The sequence below is a fragment of the Kogia breviceps genome, chromosome 18 (genome assembly GCF_026419965.1).
Source record: "Kogia breviceps isolate mKogBre1 chromosome 18, mKogBre1 haplotype 1, whole genome shotgun sequence".
Classification (NCBI taxonomy): Eukaryota; Metazoa; Chordata; class Mammalia; order Artiodactyla; family Physeteridae; genus Kogia; species Kogia breviceps.
This window is the reverse complement of record NC_081327.1, coordinates 37790805-37816305: the sequence shown is the minus strand read 5'-3', so window position 1 is coordinate 37816305 and position 25501 is coordinate 37790805. Positions and strand designations below refer to the sequence as shown.

Sequence of the window (25501 nt, the reverse complement as noted above, 5' to 3'; positions counted from 1 at the left end):
GAGAAGACTGTGGGGAGGGAAAGGTCAGGAGATATTTTTGTGAAACGTGTGATGCCTCAGTTCAATTTTGAGAAATGAAAGCTGATGAGGAGTAGGAGTGAGATGAGTGAGGAGCAGAGGAGACAAAAACATTCACTGAGTATTTACTATATTCTAGGCACTGCGATGCATCACCTTTCTAACTTACAACAATTCTCTGAAGGAGGTGCCGATGCTATTAGATGTGGAAAATGAGGATCACAGAGGTAAAGTATCTGCCAACGGCAAGTAAGGGCCATAACCAGAATTCAAACTTGGGCAGCTCAATTTCCAAGTCCATTGTCTGTGTCACGGAATCCTGCTCCCTCCCCTGATAGGAGCAGAGAAGGAAAAAATAAGATGATCAATGGTATGGACACTTTAGGTAAGAAAGTAGACAGGTAAAAATCTTTGGAGGCCTTGCCCAGCAAGGAATTGTTGACAAATGGCCCTGAGTGGCAACATCAGGGGACCTGGCTGACCTTCGCACTGAGCTCTGGGATAAAACCGAACGCCCTCCGCGCCCTACCACTCGTGTTTCAGGGCAGGACTCCAACTGACACAGAATCAATACAAAGGCATCCTTTGGACATACTTTTGAAAAACTGTGCCTGGAGTGAAGGTAATCAGTAACCATGGGCTTTCAGAGGGAAACAGAAATGTAGAAATCTTTTGGCCAAACTCCTCATTTTAGACAAGAAGTGGCTCAGAGAGAGGAAAGTATTTGTTCAAAGTCAGAGTCTGCTCAGAGCTGAGGGATTTCTCTTTTTAACTAATTAAACATCAGGTGACACTGTCTTTCTGACCCAGGAGGATATTTGCGGGCACAGGAAAGGAGAGCAGCCTAGTGCCCAAAATGATTTCATAAAACTGCAGGTTGGGCTGTTCCCAGCAGGCCTTGCGTGCAGGAAGACGGTGGCGTCCTGGGGGAGGTCTTGAAGAGATCGGATCGGTATGGCATTGGCGTCAGGGCCAGCAAGGCTGCAGCTTGCTCCCCCCGGGAGGCTCGGTCTTGGAAGCTGCGGGGTCCCAAGACGTGGGGCGTAAGAGTGGGGCATGCGCTCCACGCGGAAGCCCGAGCCTCCTCCCCCGGACAGGGTGTACGAGGTTCCTGGACTGGAGCCCATCACCCATGCGGGGAAGATGCACTTTATGCCTGGTCTGGCGCGGCGAGTCTTCCCGCTCTGGGACCCCGGCTGGATGCACCCGAAGTTCCGCCGCTTGCCCCCGCTTCACGAGCACCCGCTGTACAAGGACCAGGCCTGCTACATCTTCCACCAGCGTTGCCACTGCCTCGAGGGTGTAAAGCAGGCCCTCTGGCTTACCAAGACCAAGTTAATAGAAGGCCTTCCTGAGAAAGTGCTTAGCCTTGCTGACGATCCAAGAAACCACATAGAGAACAAGGATGAACGTCTTCTGAATGTGATCTCTCATGCTTATCTCTGGCACTCTAATGAAGACATCCTCAAGAGAGAGACCTACTGCCCAGTCATTGTGGACAGTCTGATACAGCTGTATAAATCCCAGATTCTGAAGCATCCTTCTCTGGCCAGACAGATCTGTGCCCAAAACAACACGTTATCCACCACCTGGAATCAAGAGTCTTCTCTTATTCAGGTCCATGGTTCCAGTGGAGCCCAACTGAATGCCAAGGATTCTCTGCCCACACCAACGCCTTCCAAGAGGAAGTAGAAGCTACTAAGAATCATGTTCTTGAGACCTTCTATCCCATATCTCCCACTATGGGTCTTCAGGAATGCAATGTTTATGATGTGAATGATGACACAGGATTCCATTTGTGTGTGTGTGTGTGTGTGTGTGTGTGTGTGTGTGTGTATCTCACATCTTTATTTGTTCATCTGTTGATGGACACTTAGGTTGCTTCCATACCTTGACTATGGTAAATAATAATGCTGTGAACATTGGGGTGCACATGAAAAGACCCTCAACATCACTAATCATCAGGGAAATGCAAATGAGGTATCACCTCACATCTGTCAGAATGACTATCAACAAAAAGATAAGACGAAAGTGTTATTAGCAAGGATGTGGAGAAAAGGGAACCCCTGTGCACTGTTGGTGGGAATGTAAATTGGTGCAGCCACTATGGAAAACAGCATGGAGGTTCCTCAAAATATTAAAAGTAGGACTACCATATGATCTAGCAATTCCACTCCTGGGTATATATCCAAAGAAAACGAAAACATTAATTTTAAAAGATCCATGCATCCCTTCTTTCTCTCATCCACTTGAAACCACTATGCTCTTCGTCAACAAATACAATCAGATCACTTCTGCTTAAGAAAAAAAAAAAATTCAACAACTGCCCATTGCATTCAAGATATGATTCACAATTCTTTCCTTGTCCTACAAAGCCCTGGGTTATCTGTCTCTGATTTCCTCAAGGCTCATTAAGCATCAGTCTTACAGATATTTTTTAGCTCCTCAAAAGTTCCAAATTCCATCTTGCCTCAATGCCCTTATGTAGTCTATTTCTTCCATGAATGTTCATGTTCTCTCCCTACACTTATCCTAACTAGCCTGTCTGCATCTTTTAATTCTCAGCTTTGATTCATACCTTTAAGGAAACCTCCACTCACCTCTCCTTACCACCTCTCCCATATAAATTAGTTCCTAGTTACATTCCCTTGTAGACTCTGAGCAATTAAGTCACATTTAATTAGTCATTTATTAGCACACTATTTGAGTTAAGCTGTCCAATTTTCTGAGCTTCCCTGTTCTTACCTATAAAATGGGCATAAGAATACTTGCTCTGTAGAACATTTGTAAAGATTGAAATTAAAGTACTTAATAGGCATTCAATGAATAGCTATTAAACGGGTTATTCTTTATTTCTACCCATGCCCAGAACAATACTCTTTGCAATGGGGAATCAATCATGGCTTAAGACCCAGAACTAAAGTGGCTATCAATCAGAATAGAGAGACTTTTCTGGAATATTGTTTCCAAGAAGAAAGCTCTTGGGCCACCTGTGTAAAATACTGCATTCCATTTTGACCTACCTTTGCTCTATGGAAACATCACTATTATCTCTTAGCCACCAAAAAGGCAACTGAATAGGGAAAGGGAAACACACAAACACTAGATAAAGCACTGAAATAGTCTATGCTGTGTAAGTTCATCTATCTTAAGCTGAGGACACTAAAGAAAGATTTCTTTTAAGCCTTCTCCATCAGCCAAGGATCATTTCTGCCTTCCCTTCTCAGCACTGATAGTCAATGTTTCAACATTCATGAAAATTGGAACACAGAGCTCTCAAATCCTGTAGTCTAAATTGTAGACTATTTGCAAAGCAAGCCGGTACCAATCTTGAAAATACCGCCAGTGGTTCTCCAGGAGCACAAACATTTAAATGCACCTATTCACAAGTTTAAAAGGTAACGTAAATGTATGCACATATGAACATTGAAATAGCCCTCTGTGAGGCATTTTATTAAGCCAATTTCTTCGTCCATACAACAAACAAACAAGAATTAGAAATCAGAATCAGAACTGTCATTATGCATACGTGTAATTTATTTTAAGAAATTCATATGTTCTAGAAAAGATGTCTGCACACCACCACTTTGTAAATTGGATTATATTTTTAAAAGCACTAAACAAGGTAGCTATTTTAATTAGTTTTCGAATAAAACCTTTGGTAAAATGCAGAATCATTTTGTCGTGTGAATAACTGGCACCATTAAATTCACTTTGTAAACAAGGGATACTTGCACCACATTTAGATTCAAGCAGATGATTCATCGGCTCTTGGTTTGGGGATTCATTCATTCAGTTACCATTTTTCATGCATATATTATTCATGTATTCATTCTGCAAATATTTACTGAGTGCTTACCATATGCCTGGCACAGTACTGGATGCTCAAGACACAGGAGTGAATGAGAGAGATGATGTACTTTGCCCTCCTGAAGTTTATAGCCTGGTGGAGCAAGATGACCAATAAAAACATGTAAATTAAAATATGTAATATGATGTCAAGTACATATATGTTATAAACAAGAATAAAGCAGACTAAAGGGATAGAAGGTGGTAGACTGCGGGGGATTAGAGCATCGAATGGGTGATTCTGCTGGTGAGAGAGCCCGGTAAACCCTGATTAAATAGGCAAAATGAGGGAGCAGACCATGAAATAGGGGCAGGGTGCTTCAGGCAGAGGGCAGAACAAATGCAAATCTCTTAAATTTGGAGTACACGTGCATTTGAACAACAAGAAAGTAAGTGTGGCTTGAGTGATCAAGGGCGAGATTGGAAGATCAGCAAGATAGCCAGGGGCTGGCTCAAGTTGTACCATCTACAGTGTGGAGCAGAGAAATGCATGAGGCAGCTGCACTCAGCACCGGGAGGGGCGAGGGATGAGTGACCCTCAGAATCCACAGATTTCTGCCCATCATGGAAAGGCATGGTTTTTCCATAGAGATCAACATACTTATATCTTTTCGCTTATTTCCTCCTTCTTCCTCTCTTACTTTCTCCACTTCTGCTGACTTCCCCTTCCTTTCTCCCTTACCTCCTTTCACCCTCTCATCTTTTACCCTTCCATGAAAACTTTTTTGTGTACCTACTGTGTTGCAGGCACTGTGCCTAGCGATCCGATAGATGCCCTCTGCCTTGGGTGCAGAGGAAAGTTCTTCTCTCTCTTCCCCGCACACCACCAAACACATCAAGACTAGAATCTGTTGCATGAGCTTCTCCACTGAAAGGGCAAGCTAGCGGGATGACTTGTGAGTCAAACCTACATAGGCTGGAATCCCAGTTCCAGTACTTACCAGTTGTATTTATATCGAGCAGGGCATATAATTTCCTTGTCTCAATTCTCTCATCTGTAAAATAAGGATAAGAATACATACTTTGAAGGAATGTTTTGAGAATTTCTAGTTTTATATATAAGTTGGTGATTAATATTATTACATCATTATTTCTGCTTGCTTTCTTCCTTTACAACTGGAACTTCAAAGTAAAGGAAGGACATGGTTACAATTTGGTAAGACACTGAAGTCGCCTTCTGATCTTGTCTCCTCTAATGTTCTAGAATATTGTATTCATGATTATAGGATATAACCCATGGGACCTGACAACCCAAGATGACCCAGAATGGTGGCATGATGGAAATCTGTTTCTGCTTGTGGAAGAGTGTATTAATGGCCCCAACTCTTTACACTTCTCTGTATTCAGACTCTTTGCCATGCAACTTCTGAAGCTTCTTCCACTAAAAAAGCACATTATATTTCTCCACCCCTTAACTTTCAATCTGGCCATATGGTGTGCTCTGGCCCACAAAATGAGATAGAAAAGATAGTTTCCAGTTCTCAGCCTACACCTCAAGACACCGTGCATATTTCTGCTTGGCATCTTGTGCAGTGGCCATCTCCATGAGAATATGCCCAAGCTAGCCCTAAGGAGGAGGATGAGAAATACAGGAAGCTGAGTGGAGTTATCCCAGCCCAGCCCCGCCCCAGCCAACCCACAGATGTATGAGAGTAAATAACTGTTATTTTAAGTCACTGAGGGGCTTCCCTGGTGGCGCAGTGGTTAAGAATCTGCCTGCCAATGCAGGGGACACGGGTTCAAACCCTGGTCCAGGAAGACTCCCACATGCTGCGGAGCAACTAAGCCCGCGAGCCACAACTACTGAGCCTGTGCGCCTAGAGCCCGTGCTCTGCAACAAGAGAAGCCACTGCAGTGAGAAGCCCGCGCACCGCAACGAAGACCCAATGTGGCCAAAAATAAATAAACAAAATTAAGTCACTGAGTGCTGCGGTTATTCATACCCTAGTATTACTGTGGTGGTATCTGACTGATATACTGGCCTTAATTTAATAAAAATATTTCTTAGTTAACATCATCAGTTAATCAAATATATTGATTGGACTTCTAATGCACCAGGTGCTGGAGATACAGACAAAAACCAAAAAAGGTATCATCCCTGCCCTTGGGGAACTTACAGTCTAGGTGAGAGGGAAAGACAAAGAAACGCTACAGATAGAGTTAAAGTGGGTTATGTTTGAGAGATAGGGGATTCTTGGAGTCAGGGCTTAGCCTGAGATGATTGCCTGACTGCTCCTAGTGGTGGAAAGAGGAAATGCATCTAAGAGATGCTTTCAATTTAACAGTCTGACTAAAAAAAACTCCAGAATTTCAGCTCTGGAAGTATCCTCCTCAGAACTTATGTTGAGTAAGCTCTCAATTACAGCCATGGGAACTGAGGCTCACAGAAAGAAAATTACTTACCCAAGGTGATTCAGTGAATTTGCAGATCTAGGACATGAACTCAGGGCCCCTGCCCCCCAAGGTTGGCACATCTAATTCTATACGACCCATGACAGGCCTTACAGTGTCAGTAAATTTTGAACTGCTAAAATATTCTTGACCAGAAGTTTTATTGCTAATATAATTTATGATAAGATTAATTTCCATTATTATTATAATTCATACTGTATCATGACTCCTTTCTCGCTCAGGTGATTTAAGGTGTGACAATAACCAGACCTCATAATTAATAACAGTAATTAATAACTTTCATTTATTGAGCCTCTGCTTTAAGCACAGTGCTTACTGCTCTAGGTACGTGGGCACATTTAATCCCTGCAACGATCTAGGCACAGATAACAAGCCCCATTTTACAGAACTGCAAACTGAATCTCACAGAGATTAAAGTCTTTGCTAGTAAGCAGCAGAACCAGGAATCAGACTCAGATCAAAGGCCTGTGGTCTCCCCACTTATCTTTGTGGCCTCAGCTGTGGGAATCTCTACCTGAAATGCCTGGTTCAGAAAAGGCATACCTGTCCAATCTTTCTCAGTGTTCTCCCTCTGCCTGGGGAAGGCATGACGCGGGCCTACTGCAATGTGATAAAGCTATCTCCCTGTTTGGATCTTGCCTCACTTTTTATACCATTTACCAAAGGATGCCTCTAGAGCAGGAAACTTTGAGAAGGCCTGGGGTAGCCTAGGGCTTCTAAGTGAAAACAAGGAACTGACTCAGCAGGGCCTGGCTATCTTCAGAGTCTGAGGACAGATGCATCAAAGGGATGAGAGCCTGGTAACTTTGATGAAGGAACCAACAGGAAATTACCAGCCTCTTGCTGACAGGGACAAAGACAAGAAAAGGCCCATTTGAGCCTCATCTCTGTCTGGACTGGAAGACTCAGGAAGCAGAGGGGACTGTTCAATCCTGCCTCGAGAGCAACCCTGAACCCTGGCTTCCTCCTGAAGAACAAGGTGAAGGAAAGGTGAGGCAAGTTAAGATAAACACCCAAACTTTTGGCTGCTGGATGAACTGAATCTTTTAATTTAAACTGTCAGTGGGTTCTTTTTTTTTTTTTTCTCTTTTCCTTTTTTAATCCAAACTGTAATCACACAATACTCCACCCAAGTGCTTGATATGGATTTCTAAGACAGATCCTAACATAGTCATAAAAAAATCCCCTCGGAAATGTGCACTTTGTACTGTGTCTATGTGTAGGTGTGTTTAAAATGTCACGAACTGGAATGCCTAAGTCTAGTTCCCAGGAATTAATCACTTAGAAGAGTGAAAGGGGGGAATTAACTTGCTTTAACACTTATAAGACTCTCCAAAGCAGTTGCCAAAATAGAACTTGCTGAATAGAAGTATGGGTATCTCTCCATAAGAACTAGAACTCTTTTTTTTTTTAAACATTTATCTCTCTATAAAACTGCCTTGCAAAAGGTTTTCCCCCTGGGGCTCAGCTGTAGGTCATAGATACTCTGGGAATAAAGTTGTAAAATAAATGTTTGCCTTTCTTTTTGGTTATAATTCAATGAATTTTAACAAATGTACAGATTTGTGCAACCATCATCATTATCCAATTTTAGAACATTTTCATCTCCCAACACAGTTTCTTCATGCCCATTTGCTGTTAATTCCTATTCATACCGAGACAGCCACGGACCTGCTTTCTATCTCTATAAATTTGCCTTTTTTGAATATTTTATATAAATGGAACCAGAAAATATCCGGTTTCTGCATCTGCCTTTTAGCATGTTTTAAGGGTCATTCATACTGTAACATTCATCAGTATTTCTTTTCTTTTTAATGCTTAATACTATTCCATTATATGGATATACCACATTTTGTTTATCCACTCACCCGTTGATGGACGTGTTAACTGTTTCCAGTTTTTGGCTATAATGACTAATGCTGCTATGCACATTCAGGCACATGTGCCTGTGTGGACACAAGTTTCCAGCTGTCTTAAGTAGACTCCCAGGCATAAAATCGCTGGGTTGTGCAAAGGAATATTGACTGCTGCAATACACTGAGTTCCATCTGATTCAGCTGTGCAACGTCAGTAGAAGTCTACCAAGCAATTTTTAACATACTTTTGAAAATCCGCTGATGCCATCATTCACGGAAGGGATGGTCTAAAAAAACCGACCACCACCAACAAACAACTGCTGTCACTTAACGAATTCTGAACCAAAAAGCAAAGAACACATTCCGGATAATGTCAGGTCAAATGTGACCAGGCTCATCCTTGGTCCTGTCTCCAAAATGGAATTAATGAAACTTTTCTCACGGATCAAGCGCTGTCCTAACCATCACCAATCCCCGACATCACTGTATACCTGCAATTAGACTGATGAGCCCTTAACGTTCCCTTCCTGTTTCCACTTTCACTTACGTGGAAAGCATGAGAAAATTCAGACAAGCATCAGTAGACAAACAAGAGCAAACTCCGAGTATCTCTGAGGGACAGCGGGGCCCTCTTCCCTCCTCTCGTCTGTAACTTCATTTATAAGTGGAGCCGTTGAGGTCAGAGCACCCCATCACCATGTTCTGCCCCTTTAGAGTGCGGGGACCTGGGCGGTGGCGTAGTACATACTAAGCCCATACAAAGTTTTAGGGCTTAGAGCAGACAGAGGTGGCAGATGAAAAGACAGGACCAGAGAGGATGATAAAGGAAGCAGGCAGAGTGCGGAAGGGACCAACCTGTGGAGGGAGAAGAGACAGGCACCGCGTCCCACTCACTGCGCCCTCGGGGAAAGCGCTCCGCCTCCTCGGCCTCGCGAGGGCCTCGCACCCGCACGTGTAGGACGAGGGGGGTGGGGCTGTGCCTAGCGCCCAGAGGCCTGTCTCCTTGCGACGTGTGGGAGGTAAAGGGGGGGGGGCACTTTACCTCCCAGCGGGAAACTCAACGCCCTCGCCCCCAGCCGAGGAAACGGCAGTTTAAAGGCCAGGGCCACACGGAGGGCGAAGGACGCGGCAGCTTGGCTCAGGACGCCGGCTGGGGCGGCGGCCGACGCCTCAGGGAACCCGGAGTCGCCGAGAAGCCCGCGGGCGCACCGAGGGGCGGGGGCGTGGTAGCCGGATGGCCCCGCCCGTCGCCCCCGCGCGCAGCCCCGCGCAGTCCCGTGCAGCGTGCAAACGTGAGGGTTCTGCGGGCCGCTGGGACTCCGGCGACCAGGGCTGGGAGCCCGAGAGCCGGCTTTGGCCGCCCCCGCTCTTCTCCCACTACTACAGTCCCTTCCCCCTTCGCGCACCCTCCGAGACTTGCTCTTCATTCTTCGACCTCATTAGTGTTAATTCCTCGACTCCTGTCCGCCCCTCTCGCCCGGCTTTCCCTCCGCTCCCTCCTTGCCCTTCTTCGCGGGCCCATCACTCCTTTTCCGTCCTCATCCCCGTCTTTCCTGGGATTCCTTGTCCCCATTATCCGTTTGCTGCTTCATCTTCCCTCCGTCTCTGCTTTCTCCGCCGCCTCCCACCAAAGGAACTTGTTCCGGCCACCGGTCCCCACCAGCTCACAGCCGTCCCCCTCCACCCGAGGGACGGCGGCGTGTGCGGGTCCCAGCACCGCTCCCGAAGCACGGGCGCCCCGCCCAGTCCCTGGCGTGATTCCGAAGCCCAGGCCCCCGCCAGCCTTTTCTCCCGGCGACTCGGCGAGGGCAGGAAGCAGGCCCGGGGCCCCCTCCTCCAACGAGTCATCCTGGAGGGCTACGGGGGGCACCCAGGGAGGATGCAGGCACTGCGCCCTCAGGCCCGGTCTCCAGCAGAACCGCACTCTCCGGCGAGCCGGGGCGGGCGTGCGGCGAGGGGGCCTGAGGCAACAAGTGACGCTGTGTGCGGGCGGGGGCCACTGTACCTGCCTGGCGCGGGGGCCGGGCCGACCCTGGCTACGCGATCCCGGCAGCCGCCTTCCCCACACTAGGCTTTGGGGATGGGGTGGGGAGGGAGAACTGGGAGAGAACAGAGACGTGGTTCTTCCCAAGTCCAAAGTCTCCCTCCGCCAGGTTTCACCACCCGCGCCCCAAGCAGAGTTTGCTAGGCATGGGGAGGGGGAGTAGGGCAGAAGCCACCGACGTGGAGGGATCTTTGGAACGTGGGGCGATGGGGTGAGGAAGCACGATGTCGGATTGCCTCCCCCCCTTGGCCGACGCTTTCCCCCTACCCACCACCCAGGCTTCCTGGGCCAAGGGCCCAGCCTGACCAGCCGAAGCGGATTTGGGCGAAGGAGGAAAGAGGGGACCCGGAGCCCCCACCCCACCCCCACCAGTCTCCCTGTGCCGCCCTCCCTGATTGGCTCTGCGTCCCTGGAGCCCAACTTCAGTCGCTCCAGACTCCGTCTGAGCCCCTGGGGAGCCGGAGTGCGGCGACCCAAGGCGGGAAGGGGCGGCCACGAATCCCGGGGGCTGACATCCCGGGGGCCCCTGGGGGGAGGGACGCGGACGGGCCGGCCCCCGCAGCCTCTGTGAGGCCCAGCTCGCCGCGACTAGCGGCCTCCGCTCCTCTCCGCCCCCCGCCCTTTCCTTCCCTCCCAGCGGCGGCCTCCCTCCTCCTCCGCCCCCCCACCCCGCCCGCCACCTCCCCCCGGTTTCTCATTCCTGCCACCAGCGCGCTCGGCGGCTCATTCCGCGGCCGCCGCCAGACGAGGGGAGCATCGCGAGCAGATGCCGCGGGGGCCGCTCGCAGCCGCCGCCGACTTGTGAATGGGACCCGGACTAGGGCCGGGGCTGACACCGCTGCGCTCGCCCTGCGCCAGCGACCGACGGCCCGCACCTCGCGCCCACCCTCCAGGGCCCCAGGTGAGGCGCGCCGCCAGTGCCTTCCTCTCGCCTGGATGGGGCTTCTTCGGGTGGGGTGGGGGGTGTCTCTGGATGAGAATGTTTGGGGACGGAGGAGGACTGACTCGAGAAGGTTTCACTAATGCAAAGCAGAACCGGGAGGAGGGCGGAGGTGAGAGAAGATTTGTCTAAAAATCGAAAAGGAAGAAGGGAGCCAGCTGTGGGCGCGGGCAGCTTAGGGGGCAGAGGCGCCAGATGTGCGCTCCAGTCTCTCCCCCAGCTCCGGCCTTTTATGGGGTCTGCGCCGAGGCCGCGAGACAGGGGCTTTGCACCCGGCTGGAGCTAGAGGCTGCAGAGCTGCGCTCCGGACACACCGACTGCCCCCCGGTCAGGTCTCCGGGGAAAGTCGCCCCCGGCGCGGTGCCCGCCCGCCCTGCGACTCTTTGCGAAAGCGACGACATGACCACGCTCTGCAGGGTCCCTACTCCTTCCTCCCCATCCCCGCCGAGCGCTCCCGGGGACTCAATTCCTCCATCGAGACCGCCGGGGAAGCCCCGGAAAACGGAAGGAACCCAGCTCGGGTCGGCGATTCCCCCCGCACTTTTATAGCGTGGGTTTGGGTCCGCTGACTGCGGCTGGGGCTGCCGACTGCGGTGCGCGCGCCAGCCCTCAAGCCGGAGTCTCTTCGGGAGCTCGGGGGACCGTTTGTCAGTATCCGCCAGCTCAAGGGGTGACCCGTGAGCGGCTCAGACTCGGGCTCGGCTCTGGCTGGGGCTTGGCGGAGCTTGCCGGGGTCAGCGTTAACTTTGCGAAGCAAGCCTTCCCCGCAGCCTGCGCCTCCTCCCAGAACGCGCCGAGCCTCTCCAGCTCCGCACGCACGGCCTCCCTCCCTCATCTTTGCCCCGGAACGGGAGCCGGGGGTGAGGAGCTTGGAGAACCCCGCAGAATGTGGGGTCCGGCGAGGAGAGCACCCCTCTCCCCCTACACCCGGGTACAGTTGTAAGAGGCCTGCCTGGTGCTGTGAAGAAAAGAGTCCCCAGAGAAATTGGGGTCAGGGAGGCCCCCGGGTCGCGCTTCTTCATCCCTTTCTGGCCAAGGCCTTGCTCCTTGCTTTCTGGGCGGAGGGGAAGCGGTTGTGTCCACACGCCTCCTTTTCCCGGGTGAAAGGTTTCGAAATGCTAGAAAAAGAAAGCCCTGTTGCTTTTGCTGATAATGCAGCAGGAATTTCACGGGCCAAAGCACTGCTATTAAGAAATTGCATCTTTTAATTATTTAATAATGCCATCCCTGCATGACGACGGGTCGTCCCTAAGGGGTGGGGTGGAAGGTTCCTTCTAAAATCGTGCTGCATGAAGGTATACATCTGCCTATAAAGGCTTCCCTCCCGTTTCCCTCTAAAGAAATCTTTTTCGGATGGCTCTAGAATCTTTCCTGGTTTTCCTCTTCCTATCATTCCTATCAGTTTTATACGAGGCAGAGTAAGTTTTCGATTTAATCACAGGGAAGCCACGATAATTAATCTGGTGAGAGGATGGATCGATTTATCACTTGGGCTTGCAGCAAACATCGATGGTTTTCCGGGGTGTCTGGATTTCCCGGGGACCGAGGTGTAGAAGTGTTCTCAGGAGCGAGGATCTGCCAGCATCGCATGAGCACATTTGCCACGCTGGGCTCTGAGAGCTAGAGCCTAATACCATGCGAGAGAAGAGAAGAGGCTGACCTTCATTTCACTAATCCTGGAATTATTTTCCCTACAAATACAGCGATGCAGCCATCAGAACCCAAAAGTAATCACTGCCCAACCCCAGCTGCAGGGAGCCTGGTCTTCTTCCAGTAGAAGAAAGGAATAAAAGTTGCAAAACAAAGAGACAGAGGGTTGGGGCCAATGCCAGAGGGACCCTGAAGCTCCTGGTCACTAAAGTTCCTTAGTTATGAGCTCTAATTCAAAGTTTTAGAGTTGGCCAGTGGGACCTAGAATTCAAACCTCTGTGCAAGACTGAAATCCTGCCTAGTACAAAGGAATGTGAGTAGTTTTCAAGTACAGACCAGGAAAAGGCATCTGAGAGGCCAAGAAACTTTCCTTGAGTGAGAATTATCTTTACATCTTGCTTTTGAAACATTGCAAATTAATACATTTAAAATGTCTTGCAGCGGCACTTTATTATTAATAATTCTTATTACTATCATTATTTTCCTTGTTATTTCAGAGTCTGTATAAGCTGGTCATTTTATTACATTGTCAGAAAAGAAAGAAAGAAATAACCCTCCCCACCCCTGGGGGAGGGAAAATGAAATGAAGAGCCGCATTGAACCGACTGAGATAGGATAATCTGTTGAGGCCCAGACATGTAGGTTTACTCAAACTGAGCTTATTGCTTACTAGAAAAATAGGCTTTTGAAATAGCTCTAATTGAAGCACTGGACCATCTTGATAGCACTTCAGAACTTTCATTATGTTCAGCATTCTTATCGAAACACCAGACAGTAAAATTACTAGAAACCTAAATTCTGTTTTCAATTAAGATGTAATATTTTGTTAATTTGAGAATTTTTTTAAAAGATACATCTGTTTTTTTATGGCCCAGAACTCCTGTTTCCTCTTTGCATTGGTGGCTGTGGATGTGTATGTTTGTTTATTCGTGTGAAGAGGAGGGGCAGGGTTGGAGAGACATGCTGTGATTTGGGGGAATACAGATCAATTTCATGCTCCTTTAATGCACTTGTCTTCATAATTCATGGTTTTTCTTCGACTTTGAATAGAATTACATGGCTGCTTTGTAAAGATTCTGGTTTGGGGACCCTCATATGGGAAACGCTATGACTTTGACCTCAAGACTTGATTTACAATGCCAGAGCTACATCCCATGAGCATAGTGTGTCCCAGAACCTTGCCTGTGAATGTCTGTGACTTACGAAGTTGACAGTTTATGTAAACTTTGATCTGTGATATTCAAAGCTATTTTCAGAACTATCTAAAGATCTGCAAATCTGATTTTAGTCTGCCTTCATTTTCTACACATTTATATAGGCAGATGTTCCAGAAATATCATTTCGTTTGTTTATTTTCAATATTGATTTTTTTCACTTTGATATAGGAATACCTTATCATTAAATAGTAATGATAAGACAGTGGTCTATAGAGTTTGAAAGTAGGTAGCAAATCTTTTTTTCTTGAACTGTCAAATTTGCAGAATAACTATAAATTCCTAAGTTTTTTTTTCCCTAGAAAATCTCAGCATTGTGTAAATTCACCAGCCAATGGTTTAAGGGATTGAAATGTGTTTGGGATGTTTTTCCCACTTATGCAATTGGTCCTTGTTCCATAAAGTTACCTGATTTGTCAAGAACCCCTGTTCTAGGTTTACCAAAACATCGTAGTTGTCAGCCTTTCCAGTCCAAAGTTATTGCCCCTGAAATATGTAGATATCTTTGGTCTCTCTCTGTCTCTCTATTTATAGATATGTGCGTGTATGTTAGTTAAGGGACTAGGGGAAAAACATCAACAGGTCTGGTAAAAAAATAAATAAATAAAGCTGGAGAAAGTTGGAGAAATTCTGGTGCACCAGTAGGAGTAGGAGTGAGATTTTCCATCAGGATTACTATGATAGCCATCCAAAGCCTCCTCTATGGGCAAAGAAGGACTAAAGAAAACACTCGAGGAGGATAATTAAGCATCTTTCTGCTATAATTTTACGCTGACTTTGAGAGCCTTGTGCATCTCTGGAAATGGGCTCCTTCGCGGAAGATTGCACTTCTGGCCACTAGAGGGCAATGGCACCCTTCTCCAACTTTGTGCGTGGAGCCCATCTGCTTTGGAGGGCACCATGAAAAGCGGTTTTGTTACCAGCAGCCTTGTCTGGACCTCTCAGGAGAGACCCAGTTCAATCTAGCTGTGGTTCAGGCTACTGCTTGAGCAGTTTGTCAGGATTAACATCTTTCTAGTCGGTGGATCCCGTTACCTTCACTCTCTTCCCACCTTGGAGTTTACTAGAAAGTTGCAAAATCTGAATCTTGAGATGTCTGAGCAGGAGATGGATGGGGGCTGGGCTGTATGAGAAACAAGGTCAGTTCTCACTGAGTCAGTGATCTGGGAGGATTTTCTGGCTCTTTTTTTTTTTTTTCTTCCCTGCAAAAAAGCATCATTTCAGACTCCGAGGGGAAGGGAATGAATAAAGAAGAGAAATATTAGTGAGATTGCTGTGATATCATTGCCTATTCTTTCAAGAGGTTTTTGAAGATGTCTGCAAGATATTTTTAATTTGCAAAAAAGAATAGCACTTTGATCTTTGGTAAACACTTTGGGGCCTGGAGTTTTAATAAAACAGTAAACGTTTTACTACTACCTTTAAAGCATTCTTGATATTGCTGTACAAAACCTAACTTTAGCAGAGTGTAAAATTTAATTCAAGATTGGTCCTCATGCCCTGGAGTTTAATCATTTGACATTTTTTTTCCTCCTCAGTGATATGGAAATTACTGCTTATGATTAAATTGCGTATTCCAGGCTGCACAAATTTATATTTGTTACTGTTTGATAGTGTCATTATGAAATTCAGAAGAATGAAACAAAAAACTAATGCTATATTATAATTAAGAGGAAAGCTCTTTAAAAAAATAAATACTGTCTTAAGTAGATTCTTATTTGTATTTTTTTTTTTTTTTTTTTTTTTAACTGAGTACAGTTGCCTCCCTGGTGAATCAGCAGTAGAGTTCTTTGCAGCTCTGAGTGTGTTGGAATGCATGGGCAGTTGATGAAGGAGGGATCAATGCAAATGGATTATGGGAGGGAGTATTAAGTAACTCAGTGGAAAAGTAAGACAAAGTGTTTTCTAAACCGAAGCTCACTTACCGCTTACCGCTGGACGCTGGACAGTTTATTTAACTTTTAAAACGAAGGCACTTTTAAATTGTAAGTGCTCGTGAATAATGCACATTCATTAGAACGGGAGGGAAAATTTCACTGTTATTTGGTTTAATTAGCCTTCAGACAGTCACAGAGTTCCAAGATGCTTATAGAGATAAAGCATTGTTCTCAGAGTCTGTGTGGTCAGGGTTTCTGCTCAGGCAGAGAACCTAGTACACAGGATGTTAAATGAGATGGGAGTCTGAGAGAGAAGAAGAGAGGAAAGGAAGAAAGAGAAGGGAAAAAAAAAAGTGTGGGAGAGACTAATGATGCTGTTTCTCATGGCAGGCCAAGGACTGGTGTCTCTCTCCCCTTTCCTCTCTCTTTCTACTCGTTTAGACCAAGTGAGGTGCTGAATCCAGAAAGCTGGCATACACAGCCTTACAGGCCACAGTACACAGTGGCCAGAGCCTTATTCTATTGCTCCCTGGCACTGAGTACTCATCAAAGGATGTTGTGAATAAGCACTGCCTTTTTCTCGAATTTTCTGGTTATTCCAGTTGAAGAAAAACCTTCATTTACTCCATGAACCTCCTTATTTGCTGGAAATCCTCCTGACACGGTCCTCTGCACTGGCATGATTTCACAAATTAAGATTACTTCTCCACGGTCACTTTTCTTGAAGAAAATGGCCACCATGATGAGCATCTAACAGCAACCATAGCAGTGGAGGGCCCTACCTGAATTTAGTTTAAGACACACAGAGACCTCTTTTCAGCCATTGTTAGCCTCCACAAGTGAGATCAAACAGTGAGAATTTAGAACAGCATCCCTGCCATGGATGCTGTTTTATTCTCAGTAAGAACAAGCATGGATGAAGGCAGGGATAGACATATCCTCTAATTATGGTACATTCACCCCCACCATGATCTCTGGGTATGTGTTACTGATGATCACATCCTGAACACTCAGGCCTATTACCATCATCCCCCAGGCCTGGACCACCTATTCAGACTTAGAGGCAGTATTGCTGAGTGGCAGGGCCAAGATCAGGGTGAGGAGAGTGAGGCTAAGGCATACAAGTGCAGGGTTAGATCCTGTCTGGATTTATTTATTTATTGGCCACACCACATGGCATGCAGGATCTTAGTTCCCCGACCAGGGATTGAACCCGCAGCCCCTGCAGTGGAAGCGTGGAGTCTTAACCACTGGACAGCCAGGGAAGTCCCAATCCTGTCTTTATTTAAAATGTTGATATTTTGCTCGTTGTGGATTTTTTTCTAGTGATCTTGATTTTTTAAATATTTCCTTAAAATATTATTTATCTTGATTACTGGGTTTTTTGGCATCGCCTTATATTCTGTGCCCAAGGACAGAGCTCCACCTGACTCACCCTAGTTCCAGCCCTGCCCAGAAGTTTGATTCTTGTCAATTCCAGCTCCACTGCTTACAAAGTACTAGCCAAAAATGAGCTACTTTACTTCTCTAAGACTCATCTACCTCATCTGTGAAAACGGAGCTCCCCACAATACCCATGTCCTAGGATTGTTGTAAGGTAACATAAGGATTGGGTGCAATGCCTGGTTCACAACAAGCATGCAGTGGCTGCTCGGGCCTTGTTGTCCTCTCAGAAAGAGACCTGAGCTTCACTTCTATAGACTAATGGTGGCAGGTAGAAGTTCTTCCCCACAATTTTTAGGCCAAAATCCTTCACTAAACTTTCCCTTAGGCTTAAGGCCTCTCCAAATTAGGGATGAATGGTTTATTAGTACCTGCCTTTAAAAAAAAATCATTTCATAAGTTTAAGTGACCCATCCCTCTTCCATTTAAAATATTCAAGAGGCAGTCGAGATTTTAGAGATAAGTATCGCTTTTGAAAAGTGTCTGCCTCCTTCCTACCTTTGCATTTTCTCCCCGCTTGTTTTTACATATGGGTTGCTGTGGAAAAGTTGCCCTGAAGTAATATCTTACTGGGAAAGCTTGCTAAGCATGTGATGTTGAGATATTCCTCACAAGGATTGCTTCCCTTTCAAAGGGACGCATTACTATTCCAGACTAGCTTAAATGATAATTAGTCTCTTGATAAATTGTCGCCATTTCCAGAATATGCCTGTTTGTTTTTCAGGTAAATGTCGTTTGGGGTTTTCAGGAGGGTGAGCAGTGACAGTCTGACTCCAGGGAATACTGCAGCTTGAAGAAGCTCTTGCCCTGTCTGCGGTCTTCCTCGGGCCCAAGCAAAAGCCCAGGGATTTGGCATCACGTTAAAAATAGCAGGAACCCTCCCCCCCACGCAGCTGTTGACGGTGCTGTTTTCACACCCAGTATCACAGTCAGGCTGGGCTTTCCAAGGCTCCTGGTTCTTCCAGATTGTCCTGCTGTGTCCCATCTGTGGCCTCCTTGTGTCATCTGTTCCTACCCCAGGCCCTATGCATTCCCTCCTGAGTGCAGGGTGCAATGAAAGGAAGGCTCTGCTTGTGTTTGCTGGGCAAAGGGCAGGGGAGAGAGCTGACCTTATGAGATGCTACTCTGTGAAAGGTGCTGCACCCACTACCTCCTTCATTCTATGCAGTCACCCCATGAGGAGGCTACTGTCGGCTCCATTTTACAAGTGGGGAAAATGAGCCCCAGGAGGATTCCAGACGCTGGTCCAAGCTCACCAGGCTGAAGGCAGGAAGGCCGGGCGTCCGAGCCTGTCTGACTCCACGTGCCCAGCAGTTTTCTGCTCTGTGTGACAACCTGGGCCTCCTCCGCTTCCTGGAGAAGAGCAGCTGGACAGAGAGCTGAGCTGACGGCTTGACCCCTTGCCCCTACAGGGTCCCAAATCTTGACCACAAAAGGGGCCTCTGAGATCTTATGGTCTAACTCTCCCTCTCAGCAGGTTTTCTGCTTGCCACTAATCCTGCAGCTGCTTAAACGTCCTGATGGCAGCATGCTAGCGACCTCTCTGGAAACCCATGACACGAGAGGTGATCCATTAACTCTGTTCATTAAAATGCCCCATCATCTGAGGAGCTAAAATACCCCTCTGCTGTCACTTTCTCCCAACAGTTACTTTGTCCCTGCTCCCCATCACTTTTTCCTTCTCCTGACAGCCCTACAAATATTTGAAAACGGCATCCAATGACAGTTAAAATCCAATAAAAAGTATTTATTGAGCACTTAGCTAGTTTCGGGCACTGTGCTAAGAACATTCTATAATATGAGACTTATCCACAGTGACCCTATGAGCTGGTAAAATTATTGCTGGCACCTTACAGAGGAAAAACCCCAGACATTCCCAGTGTTCCACAGCTGGTCATTGGCAAAGCTGGGGTTCAGACTCGGGCATCTGACACCAAACTTAACCCCTGTGTCAGTGTGCTCTGCCATTCGGTGCTTCAGCTAATCTGGCGAGACACGGTTTACAGACCTCTCACCGTCCTCCTCTCTCCCATCTACTTCCACTCCATTTTGTCAATGTCCCCATTAACATGTGACATCTTCCATCAGGGTCTCTGTTGCAGTCTAACCACCATATGGTGACTGGACCTCCTCCTTCCTGTAGCGAGGACTGGACGTCCCACTTTACCAAGTAGAGCTCTCAGGAGTCAGATGTTTGAAGTCATTAGCTGAACTATCAGCTACTCCAGCCAAGCTTCTTTTAGAGATGAGGGTCCAGGGGCCCAGAGAAGAACCATGACTTGCCTGAGGTCACCTGGTGATTTAGGAGCACAGGGGAGCAAGAACCGGGGAGTGGGGGTCTTGGCTCTTAACCCAATCTTTCACCGCTGTCTAAACGCAGAAGCCTTTTTATTTGTTTTTAGAGTCTATATACCGGTGGTCTGATTCTTATTTAAACATATCATCGGTTCAAGTATATCTATATGTGTATATATACATATATAGATATATATATATATTCACCCTGTAACATCATTTGGCAGTTAAATCGTAACATCTATATAAGGGGCTTTGCATGATTCTACTATTTGGAAGTCAAGGTCAGCCAATGCAGTGCCATTTGATAATATTTTGCAATATTTGCAATATGTACCATTTGACTTCACCCTTCAGCTCTGTCCTATCTGAAAGACATCCACCACTAATACCTCCATTCCAAGTTTCCGGAGATGACAGAGTAGGAATGGCATCCTCACCTTGCCACCCCTAAGCTTTCACAGGGCCCTCTGGCAAGGGTTTGGTTCGAACTCCATCTCAAGCTCATTTCTTCCTCCCATACTTTATTGAAAGGCCTGGGCTGGGCACAATGAAATGCTCAAATCACAGGGCCTTCCCTCAGAGAGCTGACAATATCAATGGTGCAGAACATACTAGGTCTGTCTGTAAAATCTCAAGGCCTCATACTGTCTGTTCTGCAAAGGAAGTATAAACAAAGAGGACCACAGTAAGGACAAGCCACATTCAGTTAAGTGGTCAGGGATGGTTTGGGGAAGGAAAAACAGCATTGCACTCCTGCATGGTAGGAGGGGACCCTAGAGGCCACCCAGACCAACAGTTTATGCCATTCCTGGCTACCACGTGCTGGTGATGGCTGGAGTATCACTAGTCATATGGAGCTCATTACTCCTGGATGCAAACCACTGAGACATTAGGAACTTTTGCTTTTAGAAATACTTCCTTAGGCTGAGCCAAACTCTGTTTCCCCAGAGGTTGTATTCTTTGGTACAAGCCTTTGATGTCATGCAGAATAGATATAAATCTTCCTCCCCATTGCAGTGATTCAGGATCTAAGTTGTCTTCCAGGATGCCTTCTCCCTGGTCTTAACATCTCTAGAATGAACACCCCATTCATTTTTGCTCCAGCCCTCCTCCGAGGGAAGGACTGAAGACAGAAATCTAGAGGCAGCTAGACTCTAGACTATCAAGTCCCTTCTACACACTTCTTTTATTGCAGCCCGAGGCTACATTACATTAGCTTTTATTGCCAGCCACATCACCCAGAGGACTTATGCTCCACAGTTTATTTGTTTTTCCTTATGTGCTGCTGTTAAGTCACATTTCCCCACCTGTCCCTGTGCACATAAGACACCTTCAGCAGTGCTAGGGAGTCAGGCTGCCTTGCTTCAAAGCTTGCCGCTTCCCAGCTGTGCAAGTCACTGTATCTATTTCTCAATGTCCTCAACTGTAACACTGGGTTAATGATATCTGCCTTATAGGATGGTTCTGATATTAAATGATATTAATATATAAAAGTGTTTGAAGAGTGCATGGCATGAGGTTGCTGTTATTATTATCTCTGTTATACTTCATATCTATAGTCTGGGTCCATTGATCCAGTCTTCCAAAATGTTTTTAAAATTTAAACCTTTAGTCTATTGTCCAGAATATCTGTCATCCTTCCTAGCCCCATGCAATAGGTTGGTTTACTCAGACACCAACCTTTCTTATTAGAAACAAAACACAACACAACAGTTAAAAAGACCAGAATAGAAGCAGGGACACAATCTTGTTAAACTACAGAAGACACTCCTTTTGAGTGATTCCACACCCTGGAATACAATATACTTTATGTTACTCATTTCTTGTAATGCATAATTGCCATTTTGTTTGCTTGTTTTTGTGTTTGTTTGACTGCATAGCACCCAAACCCCCTTCCTGTGTTTGGAGACTCACCCACAATAAGACTCTATAGAAAGAAAGCCCTCCTTCTACTCCACAGCCTTGAAGGGCCATAGAGTTGCTTCCCTAGCTCTCCTGGAAGCTAAAACGCTGATTCAACTTCCCACTGTGCTTTACATTTGGATTCGGTATCTTACACTCATCGCTTGTGCACGTGAGCATGTGCACACACGCGCACACACGCGCACACACGCGCACACACAATCACTGGCCATGAAGAGCTCCCTCTGGTGGTTGCGGCAGTGACTGCTGTATCATCCAATTTCCAAGGGTAACCGGGGTGGTGGAGCAAGCTATCGCTACCCGTGTTCAGCGGGGACAGCCACAGTGCCCTCACCCACCTGGTCCTGTGGCAGGATCTGGTCTGTGGTTCTGACTGCCCAGGCTCCTACATTCCTGACCATTTTCTGACCCTGCTTCTCTAGTCTTCCTGCAAGCACTGTGTTACCCAGTGTCTGTATCTGTTGCTTTGAACTAAGAAACCCCAAAAGGCTTCATTTCCCTGCATATCCTTGCAAGACTGTTGTAAGAAAACTTATCTCCTGCAATACTGAGTGGGGTATCTGGCTTTTGAGTTCCTCTCAAATGCCTAATAGAATGTTGATAGACAGTTAGATGTTGAGGTGTGAGGACAGAGCAGAGAAAGCCTCTATTAAACATTGAACGGTCCAATTTGGGTTGAGCCAGAATTGGGCAGGATGTCAGGACCTGAGCAGAAGCCTGGTGACGGGCTCGGGAGCTCAGAAGATGAAGTGGGATTTCCATAGGCGGCTACGGTGCACAGCATAACTGCTAGGCATCTGAATGGCAAATGGTCTCTTGGAAAGAACAGGGCAGGTTGTATGGTAAAGTGGCCCATGGATGCTGGCTCTGGAACCAATGCAAAATTCCCAAAAATATGATCCAGTGGAAACTAAGGCCAGTTTCAGGGACAAGAGTCCAAATTGTATTCCTAATCTAAGGGCAGCCAGATAGAAAGGAGGATTCTGAATTCAGAGCCAAAATCTTGAAGAAGCCAGGATGGAATACATAGGAGCTCTCTAGGCATTGATACGAGCACAGAGGATGCCCCCATAAGGATGGGCAAGTGACCTCACCACGTCCCAGCTCCTGGAGGGGACAGCTGCCACACCCTCCCAGCATCCTGGCTTCTTTGTTGGCCCAAGGATTGGATGGTCAGGGGGAAGTTGTCAGCGCTTCAATTAGGGCAAATTAGGGCAGCAAGGAAAGACAGAGGAACGCTTCCTCTGCAGCTGGTCCCTTATCATCCCAGAACAGCCTAACTAACCCCCTGCTGAAAGGGATCAGCGTCATCCTTCCAGAGAGTGGAGCTTTCAGGGGATCTCAGAGTTTCAAAGCTTCTGAGACTTGCTAGCCCGTCTGCTGGGCCAGGGAGTTATTAAACCATTGAATGGTTTTTGATTTTGTGGTTGATGGCACCCCTTGCCCAGACCTGACCCAGTCGTCACCAAGCTGCACGGAAGTCTTGGAGCCACGCATTTCAGCTTCTATGTGGTACTCCCTGACGGGTCACCGTGGAGACAAATCCAGATCACAGACCAAGAATGACCAACTAAACATACGTGAGGCTGGTTGGGCAGCTACATCAATAGTTATCTTTCCATTGTCTAACTTTTTAAAGCATGCATATTTAAAGGTTTTAAATATTTAACAGCATATTTAAAGGTTTTATAAAATATTTCATTGACAATAGCAGCAAAACTGTGTTTAAATTCCAAATCCAAATTGAAAATCTGGCGTACTTTATGCAAACAACTCCAGTTCACAACACTTTGCCCTAAAATATCCCAACAGCGAAGGGAGCTTGCTCTTGAACTGTCTCTCTCCACTATATACTTCATATATAGACACAGCTGTAGTATAAGGTGTAGTTTTCATTTTTATTATTATTCTTGGGAACTTAAGAAGCACTATATAAATGAAGCATCACTATTAGTATTATTATCTTAGAGTAAAAATTGCAATTTAGCAGTTAGAACTGGGCACACTTGCCTTCAAAGTAACGCAGTGGCGATCTTGTGTTTTATTTATCGCTGTTCCTCCTGCAAACCTTACAGAGAATCTTCAACTTCAGCAAACCTCCACAGTGCGTTTGGGAGCATTAGTCAGGAGACTAATGCAGCCTGAGAGGATATGTCTTTGAAGTGAGGGATGGATCCTGTGGAATCATTTCAGCTGCTCTGTCCCCATGAACCCCCTCCTGCCGTGCCCCACATTACAAGCCAGAGAGGGACCCAGTTTTCACTTACACGGAGGCACGCCTCATGTTCTTTTCTTATTGGGTGCTTAACTTCTGTCTCATTTCTCATGAATGGAGAAAGATAACCTGTCAGCAAGTTTGCAGCCAATTGCTGACAGATTTTCCCTAATAGGCTGCCCTGTGGTTTCCTCCTTCTAGGCAGACCAGCCTACTGAGACCCTGGCTTTCTGATAAATAGCTGTGTGGCCTTGGGCAAGCCAATTAACCTCAGTTTCCTCATCTGTAAGGTGGCCTTTTGGGTCCTTTCCAGCTCTAAAATGGTCTGGCTCTCAAATCTTCTTCCACGAGTCACTTGGCATGTTGCCTCTGACCAGCACACCTCAGCATTCTGGAGAAGAAGCCACGCAGACAGAAACGCCAGGATGTAAATGCACAGCTGTGTTTTGCCTGCCGGTGACAGTGGGAAGAGGAGGCAATGCAGGGTGGTGCGTCTGGGACTCTCTGTGAAGCATGTTGCATGTCCAATTTAGGGCTTTGGACTTCATTCCCCAGGTTCTAGGGAGCCTTTGCGAGTTTCGAGCAGGGGAGTGATGTGTTCAATGCTTTATTAAATGGTTTCTGGACCAGCACTGAGAAGAACTGACAAAGGGGCAGAGACTCTAAACAGGGAAACGGACAGGAAGCCGGGACTAGAGGGCAACATTATTACAGTCACTGATGTGTATTGAGCATTTACTATGTGCACACACAGGGCTCAGCACTTTCCATAAGTTATCTCAATCCATCCTCACTACAACCTTAATGAGGTGGAAGCTATAATTATCCCCATCTATAAAACATGGAAACCAAGACTCAGGGTAGTTAAACAATTTTCCCCAGTGTTATGTCTCTGGTAAGTGGACAATCTGGGATTTGAACAGAGAGGTTTTATGTTCTTCACTGCTCTGTTACGGCAAGACAGACCTGAGAGGCTTCCAGGATAGGTTCATGAGACTTGCTACTGATTGTTGATAAGAAATGGGAATGGATATTTTGCCAAGCGCTTACTCAGTGCCTGCTACTGAGCCTTCCAGAGATGATCTCTTTGCATCTTCCCAATAAACCCCAATATCACATTGATAGACAGTTGCAAAGGATTTGAACTCAGGACCTGAAAGAACCAGAAAGCTTTTCCTGTGACTCTTCTAATGCATCCCAAATTGCCGGATTCTTGGCTTTCTCCCCACCTGGGATGATTTATAGATGACACCACATATTGTTTTCTGTCATGTGCTCATATGACTTAACTATTTTAAGGGATGTGTTAGGCAGAAAAGAAGTTGTGATTCCATGATCCATGTTCTCTCTTGATATTTTGGTTCCTGTCCAGCCCTGGCATAGGTGAAGGGAAGATGCCATCAACAGTGTCACAGAAGAACATTTATTTGGCACCCAGGGTTCAAAATGTGTTTCTAGGGGATGTTGAGAGAAGACATGTAAACCCAGTGTTTGTCCTTCAGTGGGCACTCTCTACTTCTACAGCAAAGGTGGGAGAAGAGAGTCACATTGCAGCTGCTCTGATGCATTTTTTTTTTTTTTTTTTTTTTTGCGGTACGCGGGCCTCCCACTGCCGTGGCCTCTCCCGTTGCGGAGCACAGGCTCCGGACGTGCAGGCCCAGCGGCCATGGCTCACGGGACCTGCCGCTCCGCAGCACGTGGGATCCTCCCGGACCAGGGCACAAACCCGTATCCCCCACATCGGCAGGCGGACCCCCAACCA

General features: G+C 46.8%; 1 protein-coding gene and 1 pseudogene across 1 annotated transcript in view; both read left to right on the top strand.

The window, feature by feature from the left end:
* Positions 1 to 972: 972 nt before the first annotated feature.
* Positions 973 to 2602, top strand: LOC131744328 (large ribosomal subunit protein mL37-like; annotated as a pseudogene).
* Positions 2603 to 10597: 7995 nt separating this feature from the next.
* The window catches only part of CDH11 (cadherin 11), a 146837-nt gene continuing 131933 nt past the window's right edge, over positions 10598 to 25501 (top strand). The window contains exon 1 of the mRNA XM_059043679.2: positions 10598 to 11080. The gene's annotated coding sequence lies outside the window, so the exon portion shown is untranslated. The remainder of the gene's footprint in view (positions 11081 to 25501) is intronic.